This window comes from Ammodytes marinus (genome assembly GCF_949987685.1).
Source record: "Ammodytes marinus genome assembly, chromosome: 6".
NCBI lineage: Eukaryota > Metazoa > Chordata > Actinopteri > Uranoscopiformes > Ammodytidae > Ammodytes > Ammodytes marinus.
The window spans coordinates 17230564-17245227 of record NC_137235.1 but is presented as its reverse complement, the minus strand read 5'-3'; the positions used below and the strand labels follow the sequence as shown (position 1 = coordinate 17245227).

Here is a 14664-nt window from a genome sequence, read left to right as displayed (position 1 = left end):
GAAAGTAAGCTGAGGCCTTATAAAATGAATCTCTTTTTGAGGGCGGGTGATGATAAAAATGGAAATCAAATTAACTTCATGTTTTGCTTTAATGACATATAAACTCCATGGCAACACCACCGTACTCTGCTTCTTTGCTTTGTCCATGTGATTCGGTGTGGATGTTGCGATGTGCTCGGTGCTCTGTTTGTGCAAGTGCGAGCCTTCTCTCGCAGTGTCCATTTGCACCTGAGGCTTCTCAGGTAGCTGTGAGAGTTTGAGCTCCAGAGGGGGAGGGACTGTCATGTTTTTATTGGACACATAAATAGTAGGCCTCAGTCACTGACTTTCAAACCTTTTCTCTGTGGGGTGTTATGATACTGTATATAAACGGTTATCACCTCTCTAATAGCTCTTGTCTATTGTACAGAGATAAACTTTTAGCAGTGTGTAAGAATTAGGTTTATACAGCTTTTTAAAGGTGCACCCCCCCGCCCCCCAAAAAAGGACAAAAACAATAAGCTACTCACATTGCGTGGATCCTTGTGTGATAATCTGAAAGAGATGAAATGCCAGATCACTTCTCATCTCCACTAATGTGATCCACTCAGCCAGTGATATTGGCCATCCAAATAGCACATGCTTGTTGGCCTGATTCGTTTTTGATGGCGGTGATTATTATTAAATGGTCTGTAATGACTACTGATAATCCCCATATGCAGCCGGGGCACCCTGGATTCACTAAGAGGCAGTTGTTTGTTAATGCACCACTGAAACCTAAAACACATACAGATGTGTGTGGGACAAAACCACAAACTAAATTGAGAGCCCTGCCATTGTTTTAGTGCATGCTCGTGCTTAATTTTTACCAGCTTGCCTCTGGGAATTTTTCAACAAACGTGCAACTTCTTTTGTTTTTTTTCAGAACAGAGCCCCCATATTAAGTTCATTTACTTTCCTCCCCCACAGCTACACAGTGTAAAGGGTCAAACTGTGTTAATGTGGTGATGGTGGTTTGGGCCGGGCCAGGGGGTTGACAGCTGTCTGACAGAGGCATAGCTTCAGTAGATAAAGTTGGGTTGGAGAGGGATACAGAATCATTGTTCACCTCGTGTATTGCATATGTATTTGTGTGTGTGCATGTGCCTGTGTATACTGTGCGGACGTGTGTGAGGCTGACGGCTGATATGTTCGTGTTTATTGACTCAAAGAGACGGGCCGTGGCTGCGTACACAGCGGTGTACGGGTGGCAGTGGTCCAGGCTTGGGGGAAACGTGTGTGTTTTAAGTACACACAGGCCTAATTATGCTGATTTAAGCATTCTTGCGGTCCTCCCTCTGGCTTGTGGTGAGTTAAATGGCACAGGGGCGTCCAGCATAGGGAGAGAGGGATAGCGAGAGAGAGGGAAGGATAGAGAGAAGGGGGGGATAGAGAGGGTAAAGAAGACAGAGGCAGAAAAGGGAGGCTCAACAAAGAGATTGATATAAACAAAAGAAGAAAGAGAAAAGGTGCTACTGAGCTGCAACACAGGCAGAGCGACTTCGCCGAGAAAAACTGTAAGTCCCAGACACCGGCGAAAAGGAGGAAAAACATACACACCGCCGTCAAACTTCCCGGCAGGTTTTTTCCCTCCTCATTTTGGGGTTAAGAGCGCGCCCGCTCTTCATATTTATTTTTATATTCAGATGTTATGGATTGCTCCGGGAAAAGGGACGGCCTTTTCCCAGCAAGAGGAATTAATACTTGTTTGAATGTTCTCTCTCCGGAGTCTAAAAGGAGGACTTTTGCAATGGTGTTTGGGAGGTTTATAAGTGAAAAACCTGACCACTGCTAAATAAACAAAGTATGGACCATTAAAAAACTGACCCTTGTGTGTTTACTCTTTGCTTTCTGGCCTGTGTGTGTGCACCTGTCTCCGGCTGCCTTGTGCGCGTGCATGAACCGTGCAGTTGACAGTGTGTGCTGGCAGTAAGTGGGCAACTGTCTGGAAAACTCACATAAAAACGCAAAATATAGTATAAACTAAAATACATAGGCAGCCATAGAGGTGAGCCTAACAAAGGTGAATGCAATTTAGATATTTGTTCCACAACAGACAGGTCTGAATATGTATACCCATGCATGCACTATTTGGTTCATACTACACTTTTTATTGTGTGTTTCGGTAAGTGGTGTCTTCTCTGCTTAAACTTCTTAGGCAAAGTTTTTGTATTAAACCGCTGTGCTTCTGTTCATCTCTGCATTATGACTTTGTTACGTAAAAAGGCCTGCACAGGTTCCTCCTGCTGTGACAGAGCAAAGCAGATTGATGGCCTTGGCCAGTGTGTATTCAAGCCGCCTTTCACGCAGGTGATAAAATCCTGCTGCAAAGGCAGGCAGGGCTGCTCAGTGTCGCCGGGTTCATTCGCTGCATTGTATTAGTCGGGAAAAACCAACATCAACGCTTACATCGTGCTCTCATCTTAAACTTTGCTCTCACCTTCCTGTTACCTCCATTCCTACCTTTTTTCTATCTTTCTCAAAACCGCCTTCTTTCTTTTTAGTTTGGAGGATTCTTATCTTTATCTGCCATTCTCTCTTTTAATCAACTCCCCCTGCTTTCTCTCTCTCTCTTATTCAGTCTTTTTTCCACCAAAGGAATCCTCCATTTTACCTCATTCTTTCCAGCCCCCTCTGCTATGCTCCTCTTTTATTCACACAGGAAGATCCACAGTCTTATCTGGGATATGTTAGATTTGGTGAGCTTAAAAGCCACTTTACTAACTCCCTGTCTGCCTCTCCTGAGGACAGTGCAGGGTATTTAAAACACTTTCACCGTTCGCCAGGCTTTGTCCGTTGGAATGTGGAACATAGGGCAACTTTTGACTCCCTATCTATCGCCTCTTAATGCTAATCCTTTACCTGACCCTCCGTCTCTAGACTTCAACCATCCTCTCCCTTTTTCCTCCCTCTGCTTTCTTTTCTCTTCCTCTACTGACTGAAATGCTTCATACACACATATTGGGTTTCTTTGGTGATGTGAAGGAATGCTAATGTATCATAACCATGTTACTGTACTGAGAGGAGGCACACGGTGCCAAGTGCTATCGGGAGAATCAAATCTCTGCACAAGAGCCTTCTCTTCAGATTGAAAAAAAAAATGGTGTTCCCATTTAGATTTTCCTCTCTGGAAATATATAAATCCCCTCTAAAATGTGATGAAACAATAGTGTTGTTGTATTCAATAATGCAATTTCTCCAGGAATTGGGAAGCTAGCTGAAATAAAGATGAGGCCAAATTTTATTTGGGCAGACGTAAGTGCACGAATACTGCCCACAATATTTCCCTGCATGTTGTTATTTGAAACAGGATTCAGAGGATACTACGCCGTGTGGATGCTTTGCATAAAGTGCTTTTACAGTCCACGGTTTAAAGTAGAATAATGTTTATTTTTAATTTTTCAAAGCTTTGTAACACTGTGTTATGTGAAAAATGTTTTAAAGATTTATCTGACTGATTGAAGAGTGTATATGATATGTGTAAATCCAGAAGCGATCCTAACACAATATGACTGGACCATGGGGAAGGCGCTGTCTCCGGCGCGTGGCAGGCAGACTCGAAGGAGGGATTCACGTTTTTATTATTAGGGCCGGTGTGTGTTGTTGATGGAGCGGCTCCATCCATGTTGAGTCACACAGAGGCTGTGGCGGTGGCTACACTGAGCAGGGGTGTCAGGCTTGGCAGATGACTCCAACTCCCTAAACAGCAGTGCAAAGGCAACCCTTGTTGGTGTGCGTGCGTGTGTGTGTGTGTGTGTACACGTGTGCATGTATATGAGTCTATGTTTGTGCATGTTTATTCCGTGTATTCCTGTGTGGACCCGTGCGTGTGCGGGCCATACTGCATTTGCTTGTGTGTGTGTCTGTTTCAGTCCTTACAGCCAAGAAGCATCAGCAGCATCTGACGTGGCAGCCCTTGCTGATTTTGGTCCAGCTCTCTCTCCTTCTGGCTCCCTCTCCTGTGATACTATCTTTTCATAAGATCACATGTTTATAAATGGAGACTAACTGGTATTGCATACCGGACCAGTTTTGCTGAGAGTTGATAAACATTGTGCTATCTGCCGCAAAATAACATGGCACACGTAGAATATGTGTTGCGGTGAAGAGCTACATACTTTTCTTCTCAATGGACAACAGTAAATCTGAGCAGGATACTGAGCAAAGAAAATAAAAAAAATCTGGCAGGTTTCAATCTGAGGCCAGCGAGGGCACATTTGGTTCCACGTATACAGTATTGCACTTACATGCTATTCCATTTCTCAGCACAATTGTGAAGGGTTTCAGAAACTGAAGGCCAACACAAAATAACTATAAATATACCACGTCAACTGCTGTTGTATGAAAATGGACATAACTGTTTTCCACATTTTCTGATAATGTGAAAAATTAAACAAATACATTTATATGCATCACTATTATAAGTCCAACTCCAACATAACTGTGAACTTGGTTCAGGGATATAGCACTCTTTTTCTCTCTCTGGCCTGTTTGGGCTTTTTTATCGAGGTGGGTTTCCTCCATTTTATGTCCCCTCTGAGGACATGTACTTATGGCCGTCTGCCTGTGGTGCTGTGGTGCTCCTGAGGTCTGTGCGAGGTGGTAGTTTAGGCTGGGGAAGTCAGTGAGCGTGGTCACAGAGGAGATAACTGCACACACGCTCGTCCACAGGCGCCCGTCTGCAATGGGTGTCTATCTATCTTTCCCCTTTACTTTGGTGGATACATCTTTTAAAAAAGGAAAACACCTGTTTGAGAGGATAACATTTAAAAAAAATGATTTAGTCGTTGTGTATGTGTGAGCGCATGTGTGGTTGTGAAGGCTCTTTGTTTCTCGCCTCGCATGTGTTTGTGTGTGTCCTCCTCCGTTTTTTCCGGCCTGGCATGGTGCTCGCCCTACAGGGAATGCCACTCAAAATGGGCAGAGCGACCTTTAACCCTCACACTGCCAGCTCAGAGGCATGGCATAATGTGCTGCCATATCAAGAGGGCCGTCTCCCTTTAACCCCAACTCCGTCATGCGTAGCGGGGATTAAGACCGGCTCTCAGGAAGCCATTTGGAACAGACACCTTTTAACCCTAATGGGATCAGAGTCGCATATGAAGCCACTTGGAGCAGCCACCCGCTCTTAACCCCTGACTCTACCAACTCAGCACAGACAAGGCAGAGTGCACACAGACAGAGGCAAAGGCCCAGCTCATATCATGCCACCGGGGGAGCGGGCACCATTTAACCATCGCAGCGCCAACTCAGCACAAGGCAAAACTCCAAACTCACATGATAAAGCAGAATTAAATCCACAAGCCTCGTCCTTCCTGATAGCGGAGCTCACCGATGCAGAAATTGAATGCTAATGTAGGAGGGTTGGTTTACAATCTGCAAAAAGAGGCATTCCCCAAACATTTGCAGTATTCTAATTGTAAATGTTAAATTATTTACACCAGGCTGAAAGTCACAGATTATATAACTCAACAGCAATTTAACTGATTTTATTTTTTCATTAAAAAACAAACATTTGAGAGTAACTTGCTACATTAAACCTGTTGTGTCCCCACACCTGTCCCTTTTTTAGGATTAAGGAAAACCGCAATGTTTAGAACTAAACACCCTTAGAGATATGAGGTGAAAAAAAAGTATTTTAAAGGGATTTCAAAAAGCCAAGATGTGTACGAACTCATCTCATGTTATTCTTCAATCACCAGGATCGGAATCAGTATTGTCTCACCCATCATATAATGGCGGTGTGCTGCCACTAATTTGGAACAGAACAGAACACAACCTGCCGTACTCCTCAAAATATGAAAGAAAGGGGTCCTGTTAAAACATGTTCAAACCGCTTCACCTCTAGTATTTATTTCTCGATTGGGAATGTGTTTCACTAATGCCCTGCTCAACAATCAAGAAAGATATCAATCACACAAAAACATGGGATCACAGTGAAGGTATAGATAAACTGCCAACTAGTTTCTAGCAAATTACACAGTTAACCAACAAATGATATAATGGTTATACAAAGTGCAACAGATCAAAACATAAAGAGGAGATATTCCTCCTTTAAGTGAAGTAACCTGGCATGAGTTGTGGCATGATTGGCTGTGTGTGTATGTAAGAGAGTGAAAGAGATAGAATGGGGGGGGGGGGGCAAAGTGAGTGTCTGCACTTGCCTGTCTGGCAATGGCTGAGGAATGATTGTACAAGTTTAAGTATGGGTGAATCAAGAGAGAGAGAGAGAGAGAGAGAGAGAGAGAGAGAGAGAGAGAGAGAGAGAGAGAGAGAGAGAGAGAGAGAGAGAGAGAGAGAGAGAGAGAGAGCGGACAAAGGAGGGGAGAGGGAGTTCCACAGTGAAAGGAGTTGGGGTGAGCAGAGCGAGAGATGTTGGAAGATGGATAGCAATGGAGATAGAGACAGCACAGGTGATTGGTAGAAGTGAGAGGGGTAAAACAGCAATAAGCAGTGGGAGGGATGGCTGAAGTGCAAAAACGATATGGAGTACAGGAAATGGTCAAAAGCGGTAGAGAAAGAGAGAAAGGGATTGCAGGAGTAAGAGGTGAAAGAAATAGGAATGGAGGAGTAGGTGATGGTGGTTGGGGCACAGGATGAATGTGTGAGTGGGCTAGTGGTGAAGAATTTGCATAAAGGGTGAGGGCACTCTGCCCGGCTTTGGGGAGAGGTTGGCATCTCGCCTTGCCGACTGGCAGAATGAGGAATAAAAGAATGAGTGGGAGCGAAAGAGTGGAGAGAGAGAAAGTCCCTCAATAATCGTGCATCTCTTGTGTGAGGAGAAGCAGGCCTTGGCCACTGTCGGAGTGGGGGCATGGAGGGGAAGGGGATATCAGGTTTCATTATCTGCTCGATTCCCTCTGTATTTGCTAACCATGAGGTTCAAAGCCCTCTCTGCAGCTGTGGGCAGGGCCATGGTAGCCTGTGTGTGCTGCTTGGCATGTGCCGACTGGAAAACTGTAGGTGTGTGTGTGCAGCATGTGCCCCGGTTAGTGAGTGAGATCGGAAAGTGTGAGACAGACTGTATATAGTTGAAGCAGAAAGCTGCCGCACTGCCATCACCCCTCTCTCTCACACACACACACACACACACACACACACACACACACACACACACACACACACACACACACACACACACACACACTCCAAGTATCACACTGCCTACTTGACCTTAACAAGAATGGCCGCCCTTTTAGAGAGGAAATGCTGCAGTCTCAGTTTTACTGCAACGTCCTGCAGTAAATGCCATACCAACAGTGTGTGTGTGTGTACACTACCGAATCCATTGTAATGTAAACACACATATGGCACACATGCAGTAGTCTATATGTATTCACTTAGCATACATGTAATCCTACACCGCTCCATCTAGCTACAGCCACATGGTGAAATGGTTTTATTAAATCATTGTTTGCAACATGCAGCGCCAGAATCTCCTAATTTAGTTTGAAATGTATCGTTTTGCCCGCTTTTATTTACAACACGATAACATCATCCCTAAGAGAAACATTCTCTCTAACTGACGGCACTGTTATCAAGATTAACTTTGGGTTTTGCATTATCAAGAGTAAATGTATAATGTTTCAAACAGGCCTCTTTGCAGTTCCCACAGTACATTTTGGTGTATGCAGTGTATATGTTTTGAATTCTATTCACCAAATCCAAGCCAGAGAAAAACTAACTATATTTAAAAAGTGATCATCACAAAATGTAATATTAAGTTGTCTAAATTGAATTCTCCAAAAATTTTCTAAATTTAAATTTGGAATCTAACCCACTTGCTGGGTTATACTTATGTTTATAATTAACATTATGAGGTGAATTGTATGCAGATGGGCCAGAGCCAGTATAACATAAATCTGAAGAAAATCTTGGATGAATACATTTTGGATTTAAAATAAAAATCATGGCGAGCCCTTGATTTTATCCTTGATGAGCTCACATTTGAGGCCAAAACAGCCTGCCCGAACAAATCCATCGCACAAACGTGAAAGCATATTGGAGTATAAAATAACCTAGGTCTGCAATCATGTCAGAATCCCCAGCTTTCTATCAGTGCTTGTGTCTCTGGAGCTGTTTAGAGTTTGGTTCGCTCTGTCTTTCCCCCTCAGCCTCATGCCACAAATGGCTTCCAGACTTTCACACATAGTAATGCTTCAGTGTGTAAACAGGCGTAATTACAAGCGATGCGCAGACACACTTTTAACATCAATCTGTGCCGATGGGAGAAGGGCAGCAGACAGAGGGGAAGTTATTTCCTCTTCCAGGGAGGAGAATGTATGAAAAGGGTTGGAGCTGGATGGAAATGGAAGGCCTGGCAGTGATTAAGTTAAGGAGGACATTTTTTAAGAAGAATAATGTGGGTCTGTGTGTGAATGCATGTGTGTGGGCTTGAATAAGTCAATGGAAGGGGGAGAAAAAAGGGCATTCATTTTTTCTGTTTCATGAGCGTTTCCAAGGAAATAGCATAGTTTATGTCAACTTGTCCAAAATTATTTTATATCGCTGAGGCTTGTGAGGTTACAAACCCATCACCTCTTAATGGCAGGGTGTTTCTCACCGCTAGTAGGGCCTGCGCACCTTACTTTTCGTGCACTCCTCATGGTAAGAAAATATGGAAACTCAACTCAATCCAAAGAAACTATTTTTTTTCTTTTCTCTTTTACTTCCTTTTTTAAGAGAGCGAACAGAAATGGCATTATGCCTGTACCACATAAAAATGGTCCGACGTTGCTGTTTTATGTCAAGTTTAGCATAGTACACTTTTAAAAGCAAATGCTTTTATACAAAGCACAAACAGTGCAAACACACACACACACACACACACACACACACACACACACACACACACACACACACACACACACACACACACACACACACACAAAAGGGGAAAATAGATCTCCAGCAGTCTTTCCCTTACATCACCACACTATTTGTCAATATGTGATTTCACACAGCAGATGTCAAAGTTAAATTCCAGTTGTGACATGTCCGGACACGCTGTAACCTTCATCAGCTTTCTGTGTGTGTGTGTGTGTGTGTGTGTGTGTGTGTGTGTGTGTGTGTGTGTGTTTGTTTCCTACTCATATCTTAGGATCATCTTGAACAAAGTTAACAAAGAACTTGTGTGTGAGGAAAACATAATTTCATCAGACGAATTAAGCCTGCTGGGACTTGCCTGAAGCATTTTCTTTTTTGACAATTTTTAATTTTACTTTTGTCTTTATAATTACATTTTAAGAAATGATACCGCTAAAATAAAATGATGAAAGAGAAAAAAGTTAATGTGTCCCAGGGTTTCCTATCCATTCTATTCCTATGCAAATATTATGTTGAATGAATTTTAAATACATTTTTGTATAAAATATTTTACATATAAACATAAATAAAATAAAATTGGCAAGAGTGTATTTTTCATGGAAAGAGCCACTTAAAATGATTTGGTTCGGAATGTTTGTATTAAACAACAAAAATTTAAAGTTTCTATTATATTTAATGCACAAGTGAGAATTTTTAATTTAAACTGTCCCTTTGTTTAAATATACATTTCAAATATTCCGCTTTTTGAGATACTCGTGATCAATAATTCGCTGCAGAAATTATTTTCATATTTTAAAACGTTTCCAAATTTGTATTAATACATTTACATATTCAAACTAACTATTGAAAATCCAAAGAAATATTTTTTTGGTATTTAGATTATGTAGGTCATGTTGGTGGCAAAAAAAACAATAATAATATAATATGTTATGATATAAATAGGAAATATGAATGGGTGCATTTATTAATATAGGCTACTGAAATTGAAAGGATACCTTTTTTTGATGAATCTGGACTTATTTCACTTTAATTGTGTTGTAATAAATTAATTCTACTCTTTTAATTTCAATTCCATTGTTGTCTTTTGACGTAGGCTAATAACAATTTATCAGTGAAGAAGAATAAATAAAAAAGAAGTGCCCTTTGTATTGTTAATATAGCCTTATGCCAAGTGCCTGAAATCCTCTTTGTCTGCAGCCAAGTAAAAACTATTTTAATGCCTGTTGACTCACCATCGAGGCATCCTCACTGTGCCGGATGTGGCATTAAATAAATCAATGACCTGAACTTTCTTCCCACGCATCTTATGCAGGTGTCACTGCGTTGGCATTCATTTGCAAACCACAAATTCATCTCAGGGAATTTGCACATTAGGACTGTTGACAGTACTGTGGGAAACAGGCCCGAATGATGCTCGTTAAAATCAGTTGTATGCCCAAAGGCACAAAACTAATAGTTCGTGTTTAATTTTCAAAAAGATTTTACTAATCTCTCTAATAACGTTATTGTGTTACGTAGGCCACGTTAATAAAGGTGCAGTAGCCTAGGGAAGCTGCACAAACGGCTGCACACACGCTTTTGTTCATATTACATTGGTTTAATTACCCTTGTGAATGTTTGCCTTCACTGAGGTCATCCTTCGCGCTGTTTTTATTTATTAGCTCTCCAGCTACTACCCACCTCCTTTTAATTCCAAATCGACTTTTATGATTCATTTTGACCCCTTTTGTTCAACGTAGGCCGCACGCGGACGGGGGCTGAGAGGAGGCCGTTAGCAAAGCAAGTGCAGCCAGTGTTCTTTATGTGTGGGGACTGGAGCAGGAACATTAGATTTGATTAGATTTTACAGCAGTTTTTAAAAGTCAAGAAAAAATTATTTAGTCTGTTTTAGCAAGCGTAAAGTACAAAGAGTTACTTACAAGCAAGAGGGCCGGAGGTGACCGCAGCGTCCGTCGAGATTAACACAAGAGAAAGGCGGAAGAAGAAAGACGCCCGTGATGAGCCAAAACCAGCGTTACATCGGTGGTAGGGAGATTATCATTGTCCGGTGCAAACAGTGAGAAATTCTGTTTCGTTTTTGTTCTCTTGGCCTAGGTGAGGGCATTCCTTTTGTTCCACAGTGTAGAGACGCCGGGTGCGGGCAAGTCAAGAGACAGGCCATACAGAGGGCGTTTGATGTGTTTCTCTGTTACACATGAACTAAATACCCCTAAACCTTAATTTAATTATTTTGTTGCATATTTGAAAAGAAGGCAAATGCCGGAATTAACTACAATTTTGCTTGTTCATTTGAAGGCCACATTTTACACTCTGACCTCTAAGGTGTGTTTATAACCGTAGGACATAAGGATATTCACTTTTAAAACAACCTTCTGCATCACATGCATTATAAACAAATTGTGCTTGGCTGTAATGACTCAATTTGCCCTAAATACATTCATAATTATATTTTTATAGGCTACCACAAAAAAATGCATTGTATAGGCTAGAACAATTTCAGTTTTTATGGGTTCCCTTTGTCTTGTGTTTTTGGCAGTTGCGGCTGCTGCTCCAAGCTTGGCCTTGTTAATAAAACCTGAGGGCTTTTATTTTTTATATATATCTCTACTGCTCTCTGTGTTGTATGTACCCTGTCAGGGCAGAGGTGGGGGTGTGGGGGATCGTCTTGCCCAGCCTGGCGAACAAAGGTCGTGGTTTTCTGAAAGACTGAGCATGGCATGCAGAGATAAGATGAGCCCTCGCTGAAAATGACTGCAGCGCGGACACCTAAAGAGTCCAGTGGCCGAAGCCCGAGAAACTGCCACCCTCCGTTCTGCCCCGAAGAACTTGCAAATGGAAGAAATTCTCTTTAATTAGTGGGCAAATGTAAGTTTGAAAATGTCACAAAAAGAAAAGAAAAAAGATTGACACATTTAAATAGGAGGGTGCCACACATACTCATTTATTGCCCCAAAATCATAAAAAATCTTGCTTCAACTGCAAATTGTGCACAGACCTTAAAGGCTGTGTTGTGCTGTTCATGTGTATACTTATATGGTCCAGTTTATGATCATATTAGTCCTGGCAGTGGATTGAACTAAGTGGGTTTAAAAAAAGGGATTATTTTTTTTAAAAGATTACATGTTTCATACAAATAGTTAATTGGGATCTCATAATAGGCTTCTGTTTTCCATCCTCTTGTTAAAATAAAGAGTTAACAAGAGCTGGTACTATTGCAACTACAAAAGCAAATGTGTTGCTATTTTGAATGGACTAAGGAGAGGTTTGGATTTCACCGATAGTAATCTTGCTTATTATCATTTTGCCTGTCAGTAACAGCACGATGATATTGCAGGAAGACGTGACAACAATACTTGGCACATATCACTCCTTTTCTTTGCCTGTGGCCCATTCATCAAGAAGTCTCTACATCCCTGTAGTGTTTTCAAATAAGTGACAAACATGATTTTACCTTTCAAAAACAAAACAAAAAGCATCTTCCTTAATTCCTTCTACTCGTGTTCCCATATTCTATTTTTCCTTCTCTCATTCCCACATTTTTCTTATGTGTTCAGGCGGGTTGTGTGAGGCAGGCGTCTTTTAGCATGAACAATCGGCACCGGGCCCGGCTCGGTCTGGTCCAGATGGGGTCTTTTCCCCCCGACCCCCCAGCAGTATAGGAGAGAGGAGCCAGCCAGCTAGCCAGCTCTAAGCTACCCACCCACCCAACCGGGTAGCCAACCAGTCATTCAGCCAACCAGTCATTCACCCAGCCAGTCATGTAGCTTCTCAGCCAACCTAACAGCAAGCATGCCAGTCAGTCAGTCAGTCAGCGGAGCAGCCATTCACACAGGCAAGCAGCTCCTCAGTCAGACAGTGACAGAGGGAGAAGGCCAGGCTAAAAGTGATGGTCCTGAGAGCCAACCAGAGGACTCTGGCCTTTTGTAGGGCGCTCACACAGACAGCCTGTCCCATAGCACAGCAGGGGGGCTTCTTCCCACAATCAAAGTGGCCCGGGCACTCAACTTTGCCACATGACAAGTTAGCTTTTTGTGGCTGCCTATATCACAGAGATTCCATTTTTCGACTAACATTTGTGAGCCACCTGGACTAATTCATCTAATGTAGTCTGGATGAATACGCAAATGTGTTTGTTTGCTTTTTATTCTGAAGAATAACATTAAAGGCGAGACACGGCACGTGAAATGGTAACATTATTAACTCATAAAATCATCATGAGTGAAGCTAGTTGATTTACTTACATTTAAACAATTATTTTTTTCTAGTACAATTTTTCAGAGATGTTTGAATACATTTGCAAATTTGCCGATATTTAACTAACTGCGTACATTTGCAACTCTTTAAAAAACAGAAATCTTGATGTTTGATAAAGCTGGATACAGCCTTTTTCATTTTATAAATGAAAAATAAATGTACAGGTCTTTAAAATTAATTTTTAGCATGTTTTTAAGAACAAAATGTATCACAAATCAGACCATTAAAGGAATACTTCACCCATACGGAACCAGCGTTCTATCATTATAAAATAACTATTATAATATAATGAATGAGGTTTTTCTTCCCTCAGTCTTCCCTTAGTCTTCCCTTGGCCCAGCTGTCCTGTTAATCCTAACCTTTACTGTGATGTCACAAGAAGGAAACTGTAGACAGTGAGACCATAAAACACTCTTTCTGCCTTTTCTCAGGCTAAGATGATTCGATTTAAATTTTTTTTGCACATTTTTACTAAATAGGATCTCCGAGTTCAATACACCTTCATATTCCAACCGGTGAAGTGGGCCTTTAACAACACACTGTATTAACAACTTTTTATCACCTTTAAAAAAGTGCTTAGAATGATAATTGAAAGTTGAGTTGAAGTAAGTGCTTTAGAAGTTGAGATTTTTTGTTCAAAGTATTGTAAAAAAAAAAAGAAAAAAAATTAATGTTGTGATAATGTCCGTTAAAGATGGTTGTATAGAAGAAATATACCAATGCATACATACAAGGTTTAGGAACATAAACATCTAAGTGTACATTTTGGACCTTTAATTTGAGATAATATGTTATGGAAGCAAAATATACAAAAGTCTCAAAGTCTTCAAAAAATTATGTTAAATACACTTCTAATGAGAAGAGCGGGCCACACGTATTTCATATTGAACTGATTCTTGGTGAGAGCCTTTGTCTCTCAAATATTTCTCCCATGGTGCACTGGGCACAGCTTGTCCCTCTGAGGTCATGTGGGTCAGCCAATGAAGAAGAGACAAAGTGCTTGCCAGGGCAGCTATACAGCCCCGCGCTCCCTCACTTTTTCTGCTGCCGTTCAATCCCAATCATGTGTCATTGTGTACTTCATAATGCAACACAATGAATACATGGGCAATTTACTGGCTGTAATAGGAAACTATAGTTGTCTTGCTATTACAAAGAGTGGCCTATCTGAATCTGAAAGCAGGGAAGCGGTAAAGGCTATTTTGAACGTTTTTTAATATTCACTTGCTTTAGGAAACAGCTTAACATGTATAGGCTACTTACATGAAGCTGTCCACATTAGTATGGCCAGCTTTCATTGTCCACTGAATCCTGTCCTTTCTTGTATACAAAATGGGATTGCTCTCTAATTTGGAAACAGGAACTTTTAATGTGTTTCTGTGTCTGTGCTCTGTTGGGCCTTTTAATTGGACTAGAAATAAGGGAGAGAATGGGCCAGTTTGGATGTGAGAGTGCATTTTGAAACAGGAGAGCATGTTTTTGGATGGTATTTTTTGTTTGGGGTTGGGGTGTGGGGGGGGGGGGCATTTTCTTCTTCCCCCCCCCCTCTCTTTGTTTGTGTGGTAA

General features: G+C 41.5%; 1 protein-coding gene across 5 annotated transcripts in view; it reads left to right on the top strand.

Annotated features, from left to right (window-relative positions):
• LOC307251879 (nuclear factor 1 X-type-like) overlaps positions 1-14664 on the top strand; it is a 112266-nt gene that overhangs the window by 21845 nt on the left and 75757 nt on the right. The window lies entirely within an intron of this gene.